Source organism: Mustela nigripes, chromosome 8 (assembly GCF_022355385.1).
Source record: "Mustela nigripes isolate SB6536 chromosome 8, MUSNIG.SB6536, whole genome shotgun sequence".
Lineage (NCBI taxonomy): Eukaryota > Metazoa > Chordata > Mammalia > Carnivora > Mustelidae > Mustela > Mustela nigripes.
Genome location: NC_081564.1, coordinates 151,717 through 160,782, shown reverse-complemented (window position 1 = coordinate 160,782; position 9,066 = coordinate 151,717). Strand labels below are relative to the sequence as shown.

The following is a 9,066-nucleotide window of genomic DNA, read 5'->3' as shown; positions in this document are numbered from 1 at the left end:
TCAGGTGCCCCAATCCCACAATTTTATTTATTTATTTATTAAAGGATTATTTATTTATTTGACAGATAGAACACAAGTAGGCAGAGAGGCAGGCAGAGGGAGAGGGATTAACAGGCTCTCTGCTGAGTAGGGAACCCGATGTGGGGCACGATTCCAGGATACTGGGATCATGACTTGCGCTGAAGGAAGCTGCTTTAACCAACTGAGACACCCAGCCACCCCCCCCCCCAATTTTAAAGAGAGAGAGAAAAAATATATATATACACAGACAAAATAAGGTTAAATACAATGAAGGGATAGAATATGATTGTTAAAAATGAAAATTAAGGGGCACCTGGGTGGCTCAGTGGGTTAAGCCTCTGCCTTCAGCTCAGGTCATGATCTCAGGGTCCTGGGATCGAGCCCCGCATCGGGCTCTCTGCTCAGCGGGAACCTGCTTCCCCCACCCTCTCTGCCTACTTGTGATCTCAGTCTGTCAAATAAATAAATAAAATCTTTAAAAAAAATGAAAATTAAAAAAAAAATTTTTAGGGCGCCTGGGTGGCTCAGTGGGTTAAGCTGCTGCCTTCGGCTCAGGTCATGATCTCAGGGTCCTGGGATCAAGTCCCGCATCGGGCTCTCTGCTCAGCGGGGAGCCTGCTTCCTTCTCTCTCTCTCTCTCCGCCTGCCTCTCAGTGTACTTGTGATTTCTCTCTGTCAAATAAACAAATAAAATCTTAAAAAAAAAATTTTAAAAAAGCTATTGATTTTAGTTAAAATAGGAAAGAGGAAAAATTCAAACAAAAAAAGAAAAAATAAAGAAAATTAAACAAATTTAACTTGAAATACTAAAGAACCATGGGAAAGAAGCCATGAATTCTGTGTGCTGTATCCCCTGCTGCTGGAGTTCCACAGTTGGCATGGATCGGTACACTTGGTCTTAGCAGGTGTTCTTGCTGATCTCAGGGAAGGGCCTGTGGCCGGGATCTCAAGTGTCTTTGCCTGAGGCGGAATTGCACAGCCCTTGCCAGGGGCTGGGATAAGTCAAACACTTGGGTTTGCTCTTGGGAGCTTTTGTTCCCTGAAAGCTTTCTGTAGAGCTCTGGAGGAAGGGGATGAAGATGGTGGCCTCCCAATCTTCGGCCTGGGGGGGCCATGAGCTCTGGGGCCCCACTCTTTAGTGCACCCCCAGAGAAAACTAGTCAGTCACAATGATCTCCCTTGTCTCCCGCTGCTCTCCGTGCTAACCTGGCCTGTGACCAAGTGTCTCTTCTCTGGTACATGACCCCGTGTGAAGTCTCCAAACCCAGCAGATTCCTGCAGTGTGCTCCCCTCCCATTGGAGGAAGCGGGGGGTCTCCCTGGATCTGCCACTTGTGGGGTCCCTGCTCAAAGAGCAGTGGCCTAACTGCACTGCAGATCAGTTTATGGCAATCCTGAGAGCCCACTCCTCAGCTCCGTTTCCCCGCTCTGATACTTGGGGGGTCTGGCACACTTAGGCACCCCCAGTCTTTCTGTGGCCCTGAGGTTCCTGACACCACTCTCTCCCAGTGAGGTCCCACCACCCACTTAGCCACTGGAGCGATGTCCCTCCATGGAGCAGACTTAGAAGAGTTCTGATTTTGTGCTGTGCTGCTCTATCACTTGCAGTAGCAGGCTGAAGGAGGCACCCTCCCCTCGCAGTAGATCTTCCGAAATATCACCAAGGATTCAGTTCTCCGCAAGTCCTACCTTCCACAAACTGGCCCCTTTCTGTTCATAGAATTGCTATTTTATTCGATCTCCTGTTGAGTTTGTAGGTGTTTTGAATGGCTTGATAACCAGCTGAATTCCTGGGACCAGACGAAACAGGTCTCCTCCGCCACTGCCATCTTGCTCCTCCCTGCCCCACTATATATATATTTTTAAAGATTTTATTTATTTATTTATCAGAGAGAGAGAGAGAGAGAGAGAAAGCACACAAGCAGGCAGAGAGGCAGGCAGAGGCAGAGAGCGAGGCAGGCTCCCTGCTAAGCAAGGAGCCTGATGCGGGACTCAATCCCAGGACCCCAGGATCATGACCCGAGCCAAATGCAGCGGCTTAACCCACTGAGCCACCCAGGTGTCCCTGCCCTACTATATTTAAAAATGCATTATAAATTTCTAGGGGCTCAGCTGATTAAGCGTCTGCCTTCAGCTCAGGTCAGTATCCCAGGGTCCTGGGATCGAGCCCTACAGTGGGCTCTCTGCTCAGTGGAGAGTCTGCTTCTCCCTCTCCATCTCCCTTTGCCTGTCACTCCCCCTGCTTTTGCTCTCTGTCAAATGAATAAAAATCTTAAAAAAAAATAAATTTCTAGGAACTTAAACAGATGATGATGGGACAATAATAAAAAGTAAAAGAACTTCAGAAACAGACTGACGTGTAGCTGGACAGCTGGTACCCGATAAAGGCAGCACCATGAATCGCGGGGGACAGGACGGGTAGTTATTAAATGGAGTCAAGACAGTTGACCAGGAAGCAGATTCTGCTTCACATATTCCCATTCCCACCTGGATCAAGGACATAAAAGGGCATGTAATAGGAAGTCCAGCGTAGGAGGACAGAGGGAATACAAAGGAAGCAGGATTAGTGATGATGATTCTTCTTCTCCCAAGCTGAAAGAAAGATATGAGTCCTTCACCCACAAGTGTATGTACCACACGTTACCCTGAGGAAATTTCTGAAATCCACGTGGATACACTGAATGTAAGCTGTAGAGTGTCAGGAATGAGGAGTGAAATTTTGAAGTTCCTGGAGAGAAAAGGCAAATCACCTATAAAAATACCAATTATACCGACTACAGGCTTTTCAGCTGCAAAGATAGAAGCCAGAAGACCACAGAATACTATCTTCAAAGTGTGAGAGGAATAGTTTCAGCCTAGAAGACCAGTTCCTAAAAAGTGAGAAAAACACTGGCATATTTCAAAGCGACAACAGCATCCTCAAAGATGCTCATAAGAGAAATGCAAGTTGAAACAAGATTGGGATATAATTTCTTTAAGGCACACTTTAATTAAAGCTTAAATTGCATGAGACTTTAGATCAAGAGTCAAATAAAGTAACACCCACACACACACAAAATAACAGAGGATTTTGAACACTGCCTGTACATTTGATACTAGACAAGTACTGCTAATTCTGTAGATGTGATAATAATATATTTTTATGATTTTAAAAGGAGCTATTATTGGAGACAGATTTTGAAATATATTTTACAATATATCATGAAAAGACCTGCTTCAAAAGAGTGATGGGTGTCTGATCCACTTTTTTGTGTACTGAAATTTTCATAATATAAATCTAAAAACCATCAGAGAGGGTGCCTGTGTGGCTCAGGTCTTAAGCGTCTCCCTTCGGCTTAGGTCATGATCCCAGGATCCTGGGATTGAGCCCCACATTGGGATCCCTGCTCGGCAGGAAGCCTGCTTCTCTCTCTCACTCCCCTGGCTTGTGTTCCCTCTTGTTGTGTGTCTCTGTCAAATAAATAAAATTTTTAGTCAAATAAATAAAATCTTAAAAAAATTAAAATAAGGGTGCCTGGGTGGCTTAGTGGGTTAAGCCGCTGCCTTCGGCTCAGGTCATGATCTCAGGGTCCTGGGATCGAGTCCTGCATCGGGTTCTCTGCTCAGCAGGGAGCCTGCTTCCCTCTCTCTCTCTCTGCCTGCCTCTCCATCTACTTGTGATTTCTGTCAAATAAATAAAATCTTTTAAAAATAAATAAATAAATAAATAAAATAAAAATCATCAAGGGACGCTTTGGTGGCTCAGTTGGTTAAGCGGCTGCCTTCGGCTCAGGTCATGATCCCAGTGTCCTGGGATTGACAGGTTCCTTGCTCGGCCAGGAGCCTGCTTCTCCCTCTGCCTCTGCTGCCACTCTGCCTGCCTGTGCTCACTCTCTCTCTCTCTCTCTCTCTGGCAAAATAAATAAAATAAAATAAAATAAAATCTTAAAAAAATAAAAATCATCAAGAGAGGTATTTCATTCATAAAACATTAATAGGATTTATGGCTGCTTTGCTTTTTTTTTTACATACAAAATTGCAAAATAAGTGGTCTTAGGAAATTTAAAATTCTAGTAACAAAAAAATTAATAAACGGTAAAAAGATTTAAAGGTAAAGCTTAGGAATTCTTCCAGGAAGCTGAACTCCCAAAACAGATAAGCAACAAGAAAGAATAGGTAAGAAAATTTTATGATGAATTTCAATGATTCAATAATTGAACTCAGATAATTCAGAGTTCCAGAAAGAAAAAAACAGAAGAAAGAATCAAACAAATACAGAAAAAGTTCTTCAAAGTAGTGAAATATGTAAGGACTGACCCATCAAAATTGGCAATGTATTTTTTAAAGATTTTATTTATTTATTGGAGAGAGCATGAGAGAGAGAGCACGAGTGTGGGGTGGAAAGGGGCATCGTGAGAGGGAGAAGCAGGCAGCCCAATGCGGGGCTCCATCCCAGGATCCTGAGATCATGACCTGAGACGAAGGCAGATGCTTAACCGACTGAGCCACCCAGGTGCCCCAAAATGGGCAATTTCTTGAAAGACTGGAACTAAACATATGAAAGTTTTGAATACCAAAAATAAACTGATGAATCTGAAAGTTGCAACAGATGACAAATAGGTCACATACACAAGAACAGTCACAGGTGTAGAGCTGGACTTCTCGATCGTAACACTGCTTCCTCTCTACCCAGCTTTGCCCACTTTCCTAAAATGCCCTGGAGGAAAGGCAAGTTCTTCCATCCACCCACTAAGAGTGGCATTGTAAGAAGCAACAGCCCTTCCTCTTCCTCTCTGCCATCTGCCCCGCAGCCACAAAGCAGCAACCGTGTGCAAGTTCATTTCCATCCAGGCTGGTGTTCAGACTGGCAATACCTGCGGGGAGCTCTACTGCCTGGAATAGGGCATCCAGCCCAATGATCAGATGCCAACTGACAAGACCACTGGGGGAGGAGATGACTCCTTCAACACTTTTTCAGTGAGACAGGTGCTGGCACATGTGAGCCCAGGGCGGTGTTTGTAGACCTGGAATCCACAGTCATTGATGGAAGTTCATGCTGGCAACTTCTCCACCCTGAGCAGCTCATCACAGGGAAGGAAGATGTGCCAGTAACTCTGCTGGAGGGTCCCACACCATCAGCAAGCAGATCAATGACCTTGTCTTGGACTTAAGTTCAATAAAGAAAAAAATGGTTACATATACAGCAAAGATTTTAAAATATCACTAAAAAGCCATGATTTTTAAAATCTTCAAAAAATTACTATAATAGATGAGTATGAACAACTTTATGCCACCAAACTTGAAAATTCAGAGAACAATTTTCTAGAAAACCTTAAGTATCCAAATTGACTCAGTAAGAACTATAAAATTAAATCCATCAACAATCATTAAAAAAAAAAAATCAGAAATCAAATATCTACCCCTAGAGAGTTTGGGTCCGAAACTTATAATGGAAAAACTACTTTACAAAATAAGAGGGAAAAAAAAATCTATGCTTCTCCAATTATTCACGAGACTTGCAAAATTTTTCTCTGGTACAGAAGACAGTGCTGCAAACATAGCACAGAGGCCACTTTCGGGCAAAGAGGCTGGAGCGGTGGGCTGTGCAAAGGGCCCACAGCGACGCGCCCATCAGGCGACCCACTTTAAAACAGCTGACCAGTGGGCTACTTACTACAGGGAAGTAACCAAAAAAAGCAAAATGCCACACCTCTGCCTACTTTCTCACCTTCCCCCTTAAAAAAACCAGCCCGACCCACTGCCTTGCTTTGGTCTGCTGTCCGGCCACCCCTGCCACCCCCGCGGTGGCCTCCAGGAACGTCTATGTCCTTTGCTCCTCCTGGGAAACTCCTTTCAGGGCAGGGCCACCGGCTCCCACCCCATCGCGGCTCCACAGATGCGGCCCCCTGGACAGGACAAGGAAAGAAGATCACAATTTTAATTCTCCGCCCTGAAAAAGGCCCAAGTGAAATGCTACCGTCACCCGCCTGTCGCAAAGTGACAGCACAGTACCTATGCAAACAGGGCTTGAAGAACATTTGCAAGAATCAGAAGCAGGAAAACTACGGCCACTATAATGTACCAGCTGACGAGCACTCTTGCACCCACTGTATTCTGAAGCAGATCGGGGGAGCTCTATTATTTGCAAACATTTCATCATTTATCTTTGTAGAAGTATCTTTTGGGTTCCTTTCTCTCTTTTTCCCCTTCTCTTCCTTCCCCTCCCCTCCCCTCCCCTCCCCTCCCGTAAGCTCTGTGCCCCACGTGGGGCTTGAACTCCACCTCCACAGAGCTGCATGCTGTAGACTGGGCCAGCCAGGCGCCCCAAAATTTCTGAGTAAAAACTAAAAAAACACACAAAAACCCATAAACAGGATATGGTCATGCCCACAAAATTAGGAGGAACTGCTTACTAAATACATAGGCAGTGTTCCACCTCTTCTTAGATCAGAGATTTTCCAGCAATTCCTTTGACTCTGGTCCAAATGAGGTTCATGAATTTCAGGTCCCTCTGAATTTCGGGGCTGCCTCCCAGAGCCGAGACGCCGGCGCGGGGCTGCCGCCCGGGGACCGACGGAGGGATTGCACAGGCCAGAGGAGCCCCCGCACAGAGGACCGGTCGCCGCAGGGCGCCCCCCGCGGCCCCCCGCCGCGCTCAGCCAGGGGACCCCCCCGGGTCCGCCCTACCCCCCAGTCCCCCGCTGCGGGAGCGGCTCCGCGGCTCGCCGCCCCGTCTGCCGGCCGCAGGGCCAGGCCTGGCCGCCCGCCGAGCTCGGGCGGGCGCCGAGCACCGGAGCGACCGCTCCCCACGCCCCTCTCACGCGGCCCGTCTCAACTCTGCGCGCTCCTGCGCGCCCACGTGTCCCCGGGGTGCCTGCCTCCCGCGTCGGGACCCCCCGGTCGCCGGGGAAAGGAGAGGGGAGTTCGCGCTGGACGGGCGGGGAGGGCGGGCGGGGAGTACGGAGGCCCCCAAGCCGGGGCAGGAAAGCAGCAGCCGAAATTCCCGCACTCAGCGGCCCCAAAACGTCCAGGGGCGGGGACTACATTTCCCAGGAGACCCTGCGCCACCCAGACCCGCCCCGCGGAGGGATTCTGGGCTCCTGTGGCGGCGGCGCTCCTCGGTGCCGAAGGAGCATGCGTGCGTGGAAGGGGCGGGGCAGGGGCGGGGCGGGAGACGCGTGTGGGGGCCGGGCCGGGGCCGCGGCGCGAGCGTGAGGGGCCGCGGGGCGGGCGTGAGGGGCCGCGGGCGTGAGGAGACGCGGGGCGGGCGTGAGGGGCCGCGGGCGTGAGGAGACGCGGGGCGGGCGGGCCGCCGGTGAGGAGGCCCCGCGCGGAGAGCCGGCAGCCGCCCGGACGGACCCTGCGCGGCCCGGCGGCCGCGGGCGCCCCTGCTCGCGGAGGCCCGGCTCGTCATCGATTTGCCGTTGCTGCTGCCATTGGGACGGACCGCCTCCCCCGGCGCGCCCGCTGCGTGCTCGCTGCAGGTACTCGCGCGCCGCGCTGGGCGTGCGCCGGCTCGTCCTTCCCGCAGCCCGGGGCGGGGCTCTCGCCGCTGCGTGACGGACGGTTCCCGGTTGCGGGGTACGGCTCGGCGGGAACCGTGGCGGCCCCGAGGCCCCTGCGGGGATGGCGGTGCGGGTCGGCGGGAGCCGGAGGCGCTCGGGGACTCAGACGCGGTGTCCTCTCCTCCCGCCGGTCTTCCCGCAGCCGGGGCCCGCGGTCGCACGGGGCTGGCGGCTGCCGAGCGCGGGCGGGAGACGGGCCTGCTCGCCTCGTCGGGGGGCGAGACGTTGGAACGCGCGCGCCGCCGGCTCCTGCCCGCGCCGCCGGCTCCTGCCCGCGCCGCCGGCTCCTGCCCGCGCCGCCGGCTCCTGCGAGGCGTCCGTCCGCGCGCCGCCGGCGAGGGGCTGCGGGTCCCGTTCCTGGTCGGCTCCGAGAACCGCGGTCGCAGCCGTTCCGCTTCGTGCGAGGTTCTAGGAGGTGCCCCCGGGGTTCTCGGCGGTGCGTCCAGTGTTCGGGAGGAGGCCGGCTGCTGTGCGGCTTCGACGGAAGACCCCGCCCCGCCTCTCTGCTCCCGCCTCGGTGCTCGGTGCAGCGCGTGAAGTCGGACCGGCCGGACGTGGCTCGGTGCGCCCGGTCTTCCCGGAGGCGGCTCCAGGCCGGCGCGTCGTCGTCCCTCACGAGGCGCGGCGGGCGAGCAGGGCGCGGGGTCGCGGGGAGCGTTCAGGCCCCGCGCGAGTCCCCGGGGCGGAGACCCTCCAGCCCGCCCGCTGACGGAGCGCGGCGGCCGTCCCCGGCGCGGGGGTCGACGGCGCGTGGCGCGAACGGCCGCGGGCGCTGGCGAGCGTGTCGGGGGCGCCGCTCCGGACCGTGCCCGGCGCGCTCCTCCGCCTTTCCGGACCGCGCGGCTCCGCACGGCCTTGGCTGCGCGCCCCCGCCTGCCCCTGGGAGTGGCCCCGGCGGCAAGGCTTCCCGCAGCGCGCGGCTCCCGAGCGCTCGGCTGGCGCCCGACGCGGGCAGGGTTTGGATTCGGGTGAGCCGCGTTCTCTGGCGGTGCGGTCTCGGGGCCGCGTTCCCGTAGGTCCGGAGCCGTCGGGAGGCGGGACGTGGATTCGTTAGCGGCGCCGCAGCCCCGGGGAAGCGATTCGGTGCGCGGCTCTGAGTTCTCACTGCACTGCCTGGGAAAGGGGCGCCCGGGGGCGCCGTGGGATGAGCCTCCGGCTTCGGCTCAGGTCGCGGTCTCGGGGTCCTGGGCTCGAGCCCCGCGTCGGGCCCTCTGCTCCGCGGGGAGCCGGCTTCCTTCTCTGCCCGCCTCTCCGCCGCTGGTGTCCCTGTCGAAGGAACAGCTCCGGAGCAGGCGACCGGAAAGGCGACGAGGAAGTGAGCCGAGGGCTTCCGTGCGCCCAGCGGCGGCTTCGTGCGCCCAGCGGCGGCTTCCGTGCGCCCAGCGGCGGCTTCCTGCGCCCAGCGGCGGCTTCCGTGCGCCCAGCGGCGGCTTCCGGCGCCCAGCGGCGGCTTCCTGCGCCCAGCGGCGGCTTCCGTGCGCCCAGCGGCGGCTTCGTGCGCC

General features: G+C 54.3%; 1 protein-coding gene and 1 long non-coding RNA gene across 3 annotated transcripts in view; one reads left to right on the top strand and one right to left on the bottom strand.

Annotated features, from left to right (window-relative positions):
• Positions 1 to 2,995: 2,995 nt before the first annotated feature.
• LOC132023036 (uncharacterized) lies at positions 2,996 to 6,693 on the bottom strand. Its single transcript, XR_009405835.1, has 3 exons — positions 6,413 to 6,693; positions 5,728 to 5,905; positions 2,996 to 5,165 (listed from the first exon to the last, which is right to left on the bottom strand). It is a non-coding gene; the product is annotated as an uncharacterized LOC132023036 (long non-coding RNA).
• Positions 6,694 to 7,401: 708 nt separating this feature from the next.
• The window catches only part of ZNF10 (zinc finger protein 10), a 20,203-nt gene continuing 18,538 nt past the window's right edge, over positions 7,402 to 9,066 (top strand). For both annotated transcript variants that reach the window (XM_059408089.1, XM_059408091.1), the window contains exon 1: positions 7,402 to 7,483. The gene's annotated coding sequence lies outside the window, so the exon portion shown is untranslated. The remainder of the gene's footprint in view (positions 7,484 to 9,066) is intronic.